At 44.1% G+C, this 13,162-nt stretch overlaps 1 long non-coding RNA gene across 1 annotated transcript; it reads left to right on the top strand.

Moving 5' to 3' along the window:
* Positions 1 to 2,091: 2,091 nt before the first annotated feature.
* On the top strand, positions 2,092 to 9,793 carry LOC132379216 (uncharacterized). Its single transcript, XR_009507335.1, has 3 exons — positions 2,092 to 2,150; positions 6,815 to 6,844; positions 9,474 to 9,793. It is a non-coding gene; the product is annotated as an uncharacterized LOC132379216 (long non-coding RNA).
* The last annotated feature ends 3,369 nt before the right edge of the window (positions 9,794 to 13,162 follow it).

The raw sequence follows: 13,162 nt of genomic DNA, 5'->3' as shown, positions 1-13,162 counted from the left end.
TCGATGCAGCGTTGCAGTTACAATGTTGTTTCAGAGGGAATGGGATCCTGATCGTAAAAGCTGGGAACTGAAACTGCAAGAAAAGTACTCAGCGAATATAACTTCCTTTTCCTCAAAACAAGGGCATTTCTTTTTTAAAAAAGAACTGCAAATTTAACAAGTTCAATGGTAAAATCATAAGAGTACCGTAGGCCTTTATTTATATCGGTTATGTGAATTAATCTAATAAATAGAGACACAGTGGGGCAGCACTGAACTGCGAACTGTCCATCCTTTTCCCTCTGGGGCTGGGAAACTTCCTCACCTGTATTCTCTCAGGACACATGGCAGTCTGTATGTGGAGCTCCAAAATATAGGTGAAGTCTTAGACTAATACTTGTGTGTTCATTATGGAAAAGGACAGTCAGAGAATTGAGAGGGTCCTGGTGGAGTTCTGGAACTGTTTACCATCAAAAAGGAAAATGTGGGACTAAAGATTGTTATCTTTGTAATTCTGCTTTCAATTTGGACCCAACTCCTGCGTTTGCCTCCGTCAACTTACCCACCACTGAGAAGCTGGACTGGATCAGCCACATAAAGACTACAGCTCCAAGAGCAGGTTCCAGGCACTCACCTCCTGACACCTGCCTGCCATCTGTAAGCACAGGCCAGGGATAAGAATGACCAATCCCACTTCCCTGAGGAGTGAAGGTGCAGGAAGCTCAGAATTATCCCAGACAGGGCATCCTGCTGGGTTGGCACTCCCTAAAACACTCATGTTCTCCTCTGCTGGCCTCTGCCTCTGGGAAAGACAAAAGCAGCATTAGATGGTAATACCTCCCACCCCCTGCAGATTCCCCTCCTTGGAGGGGTACCTTCCTGAATCGGAAATGTCGTTGGTCCTTCACTGTCTGAGCCCTAGAGCTCTCTCCCCACCACTCTGTAGGGGTTCTTGCTCCAGTTGCTCTGGCTATGCCCACTCCCCCCCCCCCAGATGGGTTACCACTCTGCACCACCTCCCCCCACCCCCACTTACATCACCTGCCAAGTACCACAAACATTTCCTTGCAGTCCCTGGCCCTCTTACAAGCCATCATCTCTCATCCACCAGCAGTGCCCTCACTAACTCCCTAACCCACATGGGCTAACAATCTGCATGTACATGTGAACATACTGGGCAATGCAATGTCCCACCACTCCCCCTCCTATAAACCCCTTCTCACTCCCAAGTTCCTCATGTCAGCCCCTACATCAACAGGCAGTTAGTGAACCCCTGTCTGACCTCACATCGAGCGTAGTGGTCTTCCTGACAGTCGGACCTCTCTTCTCTCCTTTCACCCTGCAATGCCACCTTCCATTTTCCCCTCCTTCTCCCATTGCCCTCCCTCTGGTCACCAGCTGCCCTACGGGAGAGAGGTTGCAATATATTTCTGTTGATTCCTGATCTTTATAAAGAAAATCTGAAGATGTCTCGACCCCCACTCAGCGTTTTAGAAGCAGCATCTTCTCCTCAGCCATCAATTTCTGAACAGTCCTTGAAATCATGAACACTAAATCAGTATTGTTCTTCTGCACTATTTATTTCAGTTCTTATTGTAATTTTAAAATAATTTATTATGGTTTGCATATACTTCTGCCAAAAAAACAAGAAATTTCACAGCACACCCAAAATGCTGGTGGAACACAACAGGCCAGGCAGCATCTATAGGAAGAAGCACTGTCAACGTTTCGGGCCGAGACCCTTTGTCAGGACTAACTGAAAGAAAAGATAGTAAGAGATTTGAAAGTAGGAGGGGGAGGGGGAAATCCGAAATGATAGGAGAAGACTGGAGGGGGTGAGGTGAAGCTAAGAGCTGGAAAGGTGATTGGCCAAAGGGATACAGAGCTGGAAAAGAAAAAGGATCATGGGACAGGAGCCTTAGGGAGAAAGAAAGGGGGAGGCTTCTTCCTATAGTTGCTGCCTGGCCTGCTGCATTCCACCAGCATTTTGGGTTTCTTGAATTTCCAGCATCTGCAGATTTCCTCTTGTTTGCTTAAGAAATTTCACAACATATGTCAGTGATTATAAACCTGATTCTCATTCTGATCTGTTCATTTTTCTGTTTCTTTGATAGAATAAACAGACCACTAGAGATGACCAATTTGCACACTCCAACACTCATCCCAGTCAGGTGAGAATTGGATGGAAAGCTGTTGCTGGCTGCTGTTACTTGTCACTCCTCTCGTGGCCTCATTGCTGAATATCACACCATTTGGGTCTTTATTACCCACAGGTTTCATTCGCAGGCTGAACTGGTATCCACACTGCAGTCATGCACCAGTTCACACCTCGTAGAGATGTTGACCACATCTACTGAAACTAGTAAAGTTAGAAGAAAAGTACTAAATCACTGAAGGGTTATAGCATAGATAAAGGCCATTTGGCCTGTGGTCCAATGGCAGCCCTCTGCAAGTGTGCTCCCATTCTCATCCTCCCATCCTTCTAATTCTTCCCTTTCAAATGCTTATCCAGCTCCCTACATTTGAGCCTGTCTCCCTGCTCCCTCTGGCTGGAATGTTCCAGAGCCAGCCACTCCATCTCCATCTGGGATCTTACCAGTAAGCAGATCTTTCCCTCTCACCTCCCCCCTCCCCTACCACCACTCTCCTCTTTCTGCAGGTATCGCTCCCTATGCAAATCCCTTGTCCATTTGTCCCTCCCCACCGATCTCCCTCCTGGCACTCAACCCTGCAAGAAGGACAAAGTGGTACACCTGCCCATTCAACCCCTCCCTCACCATAAACACAAGAGATTCTGCGGATGCTGGAAATCCAGAACACCACACACTCAAAATGCTGGAGGAACTCCAAGATCAGGCAGCATCCATGAAAAAGAATACAGTTGACATTTCTGTGTGAGAGCCTTCATCGGGACTAGAAAGGAAGTGAGAAGGCGCTGTAATAAAAAGAGGGAGAGGAGAAAGAGGACAAGTTAGAAGGTGATAGGTGAAGCCAGGGGTGGGGGTGGGAAAAGTAAAGGGCTAGAGAAGAAGGAATTTGATAGAAGAGAAGGGTGGATCAAGGGAGAAAGGGAACTAGGAAGGACACTGGGGGAAGTGATAGAGAGGTGAGAAGAGGTAAGAGGCCAGACTGGGGAACAGAAGAGGAAGGAAGAGAGAGAGGAAAAGATAAAAAAAGAGAAAATGGACAAGGGAATCACAGGGAGAGAGATCACTGCAGAAAGGAAGCCAACACATAGTTCACTGCAACTTCACCATCTTCAATGGGATCCTCCCACCAAGCACATCTTTACTTGAAAAAGGATCGAGAGTTTTTCCAGCTTATGTAAAGAATAAACTCTTCTCGGGTTTCCAGCCCGATACAGATAGCGATTTTAACTGACATTTTGATTACAAACTCTTCATCAGGAATGATACCTGGGCATGTCCAGTCTGGTGGTATTTATACCCCTGTTGTCCATCCCTCCTGATTGGTTAGTCCTCATCCAATCAGGTTTCTGCTGTCCCACCTTGTTTACAATCGAATTCCATTTCTTACTTAGAGTGAGACCTTTGTCTTTGTTAAAGACAGTTATTTTATAACTGTTACTGTTATAAGTAACAGTATAATTAAATAATTAGAAACATTAACATTAATTAAAACTCTGCAAGGAGCTGAGCCCTGGTGCTCCATCACCAGAATGGTGAATAGAATGAATAGACATGTGACACACAACGCGTGTTATCCGACACTTGGAGCTGACAGATCCCTCTTCTGTCATGACTGAGCCCTGCCTCCCAGCTGGCACATCTAGCACAAAATGCGTTGCATGTGCCAGCCAACTCGACAGTGCCTACCTGAGCTAATTCCACTTATCTGCATTTGGCCCATATCCTTCTCAGCCTGTCCCATCCATGTTCCCATCCAAATATCTTTTACACCTTAGAGTTGTACCTGCCTCAGCGATTTCCTTTGGCAGCTCATCCACATACCCAACACACTCTGTGTGAATAAATTGTTCTACAGGTCCCTTCTAAATCTTTCTCCTCTCACCTTGAACCTATTGCCTCTAATTTTAGATTCTCCTGCCATAGGAAAAGGCTAACTATCTACCTTACTTGTGCCTCTCCTGGTATAATAAAGCTCTACAAGGTCCCATCCCTGCCTCCTATACTTCAGGGAAAACAGTATCAGCCTATCACATCTCCCCTTATGACTCAAGCAGTCCAATCCTGGCAAAAACACCCATGAATCCTTACTGCACCCTCTCCAGTTTTAATAACATCCTTTCTGGTCAATCAGAACCATGCACAATTGTTCAGGTGGAGTCTCACCAATGGCAGTTGCAACATGACAACCAGCTCCAGTACTGAATGCCCTGACTGATGAAGACAAGGATGCCAAACTCCTCCTTCACCACCCTCCCGACCTATGTCTCCACCTTTAGGGGAACTGTGTACCCTGTACCTCAAGATCGTTCTGCTCTACAACACTCTCCAGGGCCCTGCTATTTACCATAGAAGCCCTGCCCTGGTTTAACTGACCAAATATCAACACTTTTTACTTGTCCAAGTTAAATTCATCTGCTATATCTTGGCCTACTTCCCCAGGTCATTAAGATTCTGTTGTAATCTTAGGTAACCTGCTTCACTTTCCTTTACACTACCAGTCACCCACAAACTTACTAACCATGTAATCAACATTGTAAATCAAACAAGGCAAGGCAATTGTTAATCAAACAATTTGTTGATTACAAATCAACATTGTAATCCAAGCTGTTGATCTAGATAACAAACCACAGTGGATGCAGCACCAATCCCTGTGGCACTCCACTGGTAACAGGTCTCCAGTCTAAATAACAGCCCTCCACTACCACCCTCTGACTCACTCCACCAAGATAATTTTGTACCCAAAATTTTGGGTACAATTTTGTTCGCTCATCCTGGATCTTATGTGATCTGACCTTCTGGACAAGACTACCAGATTGACCAGTGAGGCCACGTGGGCTAAATTTAGGAGGTAGTGATATACCATTGTTGGCAGTATACGCTAAGTCATCAAAGACTCAGGAAGAAACAAAAAACAGAAGTGTGGGCAGGAAAGTTCTGAGGAAAGTCAGTGACATGGGAGATTTAGTACTGTAGTATTTAAGCTTGAGTATAACAAAGCAGAGGGCGTGCAAGGATTAGAATTCTTGAAATGCTTCAAAAGACTACTATAATCAGTCTGTAAAATGCAGCAAATGAAAGGCCAAGGCTCAGCTGTTATAGGGAATGAACAAAGACAAATTAAAGATAGCAACAAACAGAATTGGAATTAGTGTAGTTACAGAAAAGATGAAAGGTTGGGTAGGAATGAACATTCTATGCCAGGAAGGAGTTAAGTTTCACAGGGATGAAAACTTTAAAAAGCTGCAGATACTGGAAATCTGAAACAAATATTGAAGATGCGAGCACAACTCAGCCAATCAAACAGCATCTGTGGAGAGAGATGTTACTGTCAATGTTTTGGATCTAACACCCTTTGCCCCAGCTAGGAAGCAATAAAGTGAGAGAAGGAAGTGTAGAAGGAAGGTGATGTCTGTGATTGAAATGATATAACGGTTGCTGTTACCAGCACATTAAGTGTAAAGAGTTACCAACAAACAGCAGTGTGTCCTGCCTTGCAGAATAGACTTATCGGGGTAGGTTAAGGAACACTGAGCCACTGTGATATTGAACAGAAAATAGAAATTGCTGAGAAAAAACTAATTGTGTCAGGCAGTACCTGTGGAGAGCTGTGGAGAGACCTGTGGTGCTGAAAGAGCTCGGCAGGTCAGGTAGCATCTATGGAGGTGTGGTGAACTATGTGCCTGTCTGGACACGCCCCCTGCTGAATGCTCCTGTGGCTCCTCCCACAGGCCCCTGTATAAAGGCAATCTGAGGCCTGACGCTCGGCCTCAGTCTCCAGGACATTGTATGATAGACACTCACTCCTGGTTCCTTCTTCCAGTCAATAAAAGCCGATATCTCGCCTTACGTCTCAGTGTGAGTTATTGATGGTGCATCAGGAGGGGAATAAACAGTCAACCTTTCAGGTCAAGAGCTTTCAACAGGACTACAGAGGAAGGGCCGGACCTCAGATTAGGAAGGTGGGGAGAGATAGCAAGAGATAAGTAAGACCAGGTGAAAGGGAAGGTGGGTGGTTGTTAAGTAAAAAAGCTGGGAGGGGATAGGTGGAAGAGATAAAAGGCTAAAGAAAAAAGAGGAGGGGACAATGGACTGTGGAATAAAGGGAAAGAGGAGGGGAACCAGAATGAGGTGATGGGCAGGTAATCAGGACAGGGAAGAGTCACAGAATGGTTGAGAGAGTAACCAGAATGGTGAGTGGGAAAAGTGAGGAGGCAGGAGAAATGACCAGAAATGATCAGTGGAGTCTATATCTTTCACTGTTTTTCTGATAGCAGATGTGAATTCCAGAGGCAATTGATGAAAGTTCTATGGAACAGGTCAAGAATTGGAGCTAAGCTTAGGCCTGAGTAGACATTGATTGGAAGTTGGCAGATGAAAGTGTGTGATCTAACCCCCAATATCTGACCCTGGTGATTTCTAGGGATCTCAACTCTTCATCCTAACTGTTTTTAATGTGGGGGATAGATCAGAGGATTATACAGCTAGGTTTCAATGACATAAGGCAATTTATCTAATTGTCTCTCCTTGGAGGGTATAGCAGTTCTCTGTGTTAGGCTGTAACCCCACGATATACAAAGGGCATTTGCTTATTGGTGTTTGATTTAAGCCTGGATTGGTGACATGATGGCTGGGTTTTAATGTTTTGCTTCATATGTAAATATAATCGTCTGCTTTCCATCCACCAGGCTGCCATTTATGAAAATCCAAACCAGCCGGTAAGTTGATACCCAAGCAATTGTTTAATTAAATCTACGTTATTTTAATTCCTGCTGCAGTTTTCTCATTAAACACGTCTGTACAGAGATCCTATCTTTGTCTGAAACTAGATCCACGGTGAACAAGGACTGACCTGGCTCATAGCTGAGAACTCTGCAGGCAACACGGGTCAAAAACCCCACTCCACGATAGGTGATTGGGACTTTGTCAATCTGAGACTGGACCCTGGATTTGGGTGGAATCCAGAAACATTTCAACCTGCTCTGCCAGGCTTTTCTGAAATCCATTGAAACTTGCTACCTCTAACCTTGTTTCCCTTCACTGGGGAAACCTAATTTCCTTATCTACTCTCTAACCCTCCCAGATTACCTATACCCATCTCCTACATTTGTCAGCCTCTCTGCCAAGACATCCTTCCCCATCACTGTATTTCAGCCTCATATAATTTTATACATTGCAATTAAATATCTCCTCAGCCTTCCCATCCAGAAATAAACAGCCTGTCCTCCTCCAGCCCAGGCATTGTCCCAGTAAGTCTCTCTGTGTGCTTTCTGGTGTACACACATCCTTCCTGTACTGTGCTGACCACAGGGTGCTCCAGCTGTGGACAAACAAGTGTTACATCAATGATACCTCATTTACCAGATCCACCGTCGCCAGTATTTAGGAGGTTACCTCTCATCAGAAACTGAACTGATCCAGATAGATAAATACCTTGGCTTCAAGGGTAGCTCAGAGGCAAGTGCCTAATGGCCTGATACCTCCAAGATTTTTCAACATCTACATGGCACAAGTTGAGGATGTAATGGAACACAGGATGCAATGCTGAAGTTGTGTGAGATGTTGGTGAGGCAAATCTGGAATATTATGTGCAAGTTTGGTCACTTACTTACTTACATGACAGATATCAACAACCTTGAAAGAGTGCAGAGAAAAATTACGACAATGTTGCTCACGTTTGAGGACCAGAGTTCCAGGGATAGATTGGTTAGGCTAGGACTTTTTTCCCTGGAGCGCATGAGAATGAAAGCAGATAGAGCTATAGATCTAGATCAGTACTACACAGAAACAGGCTCCTTGGCCCAACTAGTCCGTGCCAAAACTGTTAGTCTGCCTAATCCCATCAACCCGCTCCTAAACCATAGCCCTCTGTGCCCCTCCCTAGAGGTCATAAGTTTAAGGTGTAAGGCAAGTTATTTAAGGGGAACCTGAACTTCACTCAGAGAGTGGTCCAATTGTGGAACAAGTGGAAGTAGTAGATGGGGGTTCAGGTGAACCATGTAAGAGAAGTCTGGTTAAGTACATGGATGAAAGGTGTATGAAGGACTTATGGGCCAGGAGCAGGTAGGTGGGAATAGGCAGGCCAGGACAGAATGGACCAGATGGGCCAAAGTGCTATAGTTCTCTATGACCGTCCATAAGACCCTGGACAAGTGTAGTGTCAACAGCTCTCAAGAAGTCCATTACAATCCAAGACAAAGCAGCCCAATTGCCTAGTACCCCATCTACTACCTCACATGTTAATTTTCTCCACCACAAGCATGCAGTGGGTGCAGTATGTACCTCCTGACAGCAACTCCCAAATGTCACGTTCGTCCTCAAGGGCTGATATAACCGGTGTGTGGGGAAGCCATTCCCTGCAGGTCACACGCCAGTCTAATGTGGAAATTTGGGGCTAGGTTCCGGGCCTCCGTTTCCAACAGCACAGTGGGAATACCTTGAGCAGCTGTATTACAGCTACTCAAGAGCCTTCTCCAGGGCAATTGGATTGACAGCAAACTTTGGTCTCACCAGTGTTACCAAGTCCAGCAAATGAATCTACACCTCTGTTGGTAACTTGGTTTTCTTGATTCCTCTGCCTTAATCAAACATATCTGACCCTGTTTGCCCCATTCTTTTCAGGGATCTGTGAATATGCATTCCAGAGAATGTTGCAAATGTTGCAGACCCAGAAATTCCTGGAGCAATGAGACATCCATATTGGACACTCAGTTGCACCTTGCTGTTGTACCACATGCCTGCAGACACCTCCTTCGACCCTTGTTGATACCTCCTACTGAGCCCTTGCCTTATATTCCATCATGTGAAGGGGTTCAGCCACACCACCACACAACTGAAGGCAAGGAGATTACCCTTGACTTTGCCTGTTGTTAAATGGTCAACAAGATTTTGAATGACAAGAATGTCAAAACCATTCAAAATATTAAAACTGTTACATGACTTTTAACCTAGATCCCCTCTAACTGTCCCTGCCCAATGGCATAAATAGACATAATGCGACACACCAGTTCAAGAGTTGTTTCCCGGTTTGGGTGAGAGGAAAGGCCTGACACTGGACAACATGAGTCCAATTGTCAATGCTATGCAGTGGCAGGTTTGAGGTCCTGTTTGCAACTGGGGACATGCACGGTGTTTGGGACATGAGGGAATTGGCCTGCACTATTCAGTATTGCAAGTATCAGCACACTTGCGCACAGAAAACAAGAAATGCCCCAAGCAAAATCAGAAATCAAACCAAGAATGTTGGGAATACTCAACAGCTCATACAGGATTTGTGGAGGGAGAACCGATAGTGGATTTCCTTTCAGCAGGCAACAGAAATTTAAAGATGGTTCTGCTGTTTTGCAGGTATATGGTAACACAATGAATGAGGCTGTGTATATGAATGTTTCAGAGGAGACATCCCAGAGTCCAGGTCAAGAACTGGATCTCAGCTGGAAAAAGGCTGGTGGCAGTAACAGCAGGAAACCCACATCTCTCCAGGGAGATCCAGAAGCCCAAATTTCATCCTCCCAAGGGAATCAGCAAATCTACGAAACTATGTCAGGTGCAGCCATCTATGAAACCTTATAAAAACATCAGTGGAAGGTTCAACTATTCCAAAATGTTCAAAAACTTCTAAAGGAACTTTATTATCAAAGTACATATATGTATATATGTAACTGTATAGTACCATGATTTCATTTTCTTGTGATTATGCATGTAGATACAAAGAGACACAAAAAAATCAAAGAAAAATCAAAGTTCAAAGAGAATTTATTATCAGAGTTCATTTACGTCAACATGTACAACACTGAGATTTATTTTCTTGTGGCATATTCAATAAATATGTAAAATAATAACCATAACAAAATCAATGAAAGACCACACCAACTTGGGCATTCAACTAGTGTGCAACAGACAACAAACTGTGAAAGTACAAAAAGAAAGAAATAATATTAAATGAGCAATAAATATCAAGAACATGGGAACATATCAATGATGGGAAAAGTGAAGTTGAGTGAAGTTATCCCCTTTGGTTCAGGAGCCAGATGACAGAGGGATAATAACTGTTTCTGAACCTGTGGTGTGAGTCCTGAGGCTCCTGTACCACCTTCCTGATGGCAGCTGCGAGAAGAGAGCATGACGGTAGAGGGGGTCCCTGATGATGGATGCTGTTTTCCTGCAATAGCATTTCATGTAGATGTGCTTAATGGTGGGGAGGGCTTTACTTGTGATGGACTGAGCCTTATCCACTACTTTTTGTAGGATTTTCCATTCAAGGACAGTGGTGTTCCCATACCAGGCTGTGATGTAGCCAGTCAATATAATCTCCACCACACATCTATAGAAATTTGTTAATGTGTTGGATATCATGCCAAATCATCACAAACTCCTACTAAATCAGAATTTCTTTGTAATTGAACTTCCATGTTGGACCTAGGATGGGTCCTCCAAAATAATAACACTGAGGAATTTGAAGTTGCTGTCCTCTCTACCTTGAATCTTCTGATGAGGACTGGCTCATGGACCTCTGGTTTCCTCTCCCTGAAGTCAATATTAATTTTTTTCATCTTGCTGAAATTGAGTAAGAGGTTTTGTAGTTGTGGCACCACTCAGCCAGATTTTCAATCTTCCTCCTATATGCTGATTTGTCACTACGTTTGATTCGACCTACAACAGTGGTGTCATCATCAAACTTGAATATGGCATTGGAGCAGTGCTTAGCCACGCAGTCATAAGTGTAAAGCAAGCAAAGCAGGGAGTTAAATATACAGCCTTGTGGTACATCCATGAGAATGGAGATTATGGAGAAGATGTTGCCAATTGGAACCGATTGGGGTCTGCAAGTGAGGAAATTGAGGATCCAGTTGCATGGGGTGGTGTTGAGGTTAAGGTCTAGGAGCTTACTGATTAGTTTAGAAAGGATGATGGCATTAATGCTGAGCATTCGTCGATGAAGAGCATCCTGACGTATGCATCTTTGCTGCTCAGTTGTTCCTTGGTTGAGTGAAGAGCCAATGAGATGACATCTGCTGTGGACCTGTTGCTCCGGTAGGAAAACTGGAGCAGATCCAACTTGATTCTCAGGCAGGAGTTGCTATGTTTCATTACCAGCCTCTCAAAACACTTTATCACTGTGAATGTAAGTGCTACTGGATGATAATCATTGAGGCAGGTCACCATAACAAACAAAGTCAGACAAACAACCAATGTGCACAAGAAGACAAATGATGCACTTACAAAAAACATAACAATAAATACATAATTAATAAATAATATTGATAAGATGAGTTGTAGGGTCTTTGAAAGTGATTCCATAGGTTATGGAATGGTTCAGCGGTGAGGTGAGTGAAGTTATCCACACTGGTTCAGGATTCTGCTGGTTGAAGGAAAACTGTTCCTGAACCTGGTTGTATGAGGCCTAAGGCTCCTGTACCTCCTTCCTGATAGCAGCAGTGAGAAGAGAGCATGGCCTGAATGGTGGGGCTCCTTGACGGATGCTGCTTTCTTGTAGCAGATCCCTTGTAGATGTGCTTCATGGTGGAGATGGCAGTTCCTATGATGGTCTGTGCTGTATTCACTACTCTTGACTTCCCTTGGGATTTGTGGTAATACAGTGTGGGTCAGTTATGTCAATTCATCAATTGTATTGCAGCACAGAATAAGCCCACTAGGCCTGATCAGTAATGCCATTCAAAGCTCTTCTCGATATCACTCACACGCCGGCTACTTCCACTCACTTCTTTCTGATGCTATTGTTTCCTAGTAAATGCTTCTGCAGTACTACTGAATATCATATTCTGGTCATTCCACAGTCAGAGAAATCGACTCATAGAGTCAGAGTGCACAGCAGCACAGACACTAGCTCTTTGGCCCATCTAGTTCATGCTGAACTGTTACACTGCCTAGTCCCATCGTACCACACCTGGACCATAGCCCTCTATACCCTTCCCATCCATGTACAGTACTTATCCAAACTTTTCACAAATGTTGAAATCCAGCCCGCATCTACCATTTCCACTGGCAGCTCATTCCACACTCTCACCTCCCTATGCGGGAAGAAGTTCCCCTCATGTTCCACTTAAATATTTCACCTTTCACCCTTAACCTGTGACCTCTATTTGTAGTCTCACCCAACCTCAGTGGAAAAATTCCACCGCATTTACTCAAGCTATGCCCCCCATAATTTTGTATACCTCTGACAAATCTCCCTCATCCTCCTATGCTCCACAGAATAAGTAGGAATCTATTTAACATGTCCTATAACTCAGGTCTTCAAGTCTTAGCAATATACTTGTAAATTTTCTCTGTACTCTTTCATTCTTATTAATAGCTTTCTGTAGGTATTTGATCATAACTGCACATAGTACTCCAATGAGGTCTCACAACGCCTTATACAACTCCAAAGTAAGATTTCAACTCCTTTACTCAATACTTTGATTTATGAACGTCAGTGTGCCAAAAACTCTCTTTACGATTCTGTCCATCTGTGATGCCAATTTCAAGGAATTATTTGAACCACAAAAAAGAAAATCTGCAGATGCTGGAAATCCAAGCAACACACACAAAATGTTGGAGGAACTCAGCAGGCCAGGCAGCATTCTACTGCATTCCTCGGTGCCCTATCATTGCTATGTATTTAAGTCCTACCCTGGTTTGTCCTCCTAAAGTGCAACAACTCTCCTTTGTTTGTATTAAATTCCATCCACCCTTCTTCAGCCAATTTGTCCAGCTGGTCCAAGTTCATCTGCAAGCGTTGGTAGACATCCTCACAGTCCACTATGCCTCAGTCTTGGTATCATCTGCAAATTTGCTGATCCAGTTTATGGCATTATCATTCAAATCAAAACAACAACAGATCCAGCATCAATTCCAGCGGCACAGGCCTCCAGTCAATGAGGCAACTGTCTACTACTGCTCTCCAGTTTTTCCCGCAAAGCCAATGTCAAATCTAGTTTACTACCTCATCCTAAGTGCCATGAGAATGAACCTTCTTGACCAACCTCTCATATGAATCCTTGAATTTTCAAAAGGCTTTTGACAAGGTCCCACAC

This window comes from Hypanus sabinus, chromosome 21, assembly GCF_030144855.1.
Source record: "Hypanus sabinus isolate sHypSab1 chromosome 21, sHypSab1.hap1, whole genome shotgun sequence".
Classification (NCBI taxonomy): Eukaryota; Metazoa; Chordata; class Chondrichthyes; order Myliobatiformes; family Dasyatidae; genus Hypanus; species Hypanus sabinus.
This window is presented reverse-complemented; position numbering and strand designations above follow the sequence as displayed.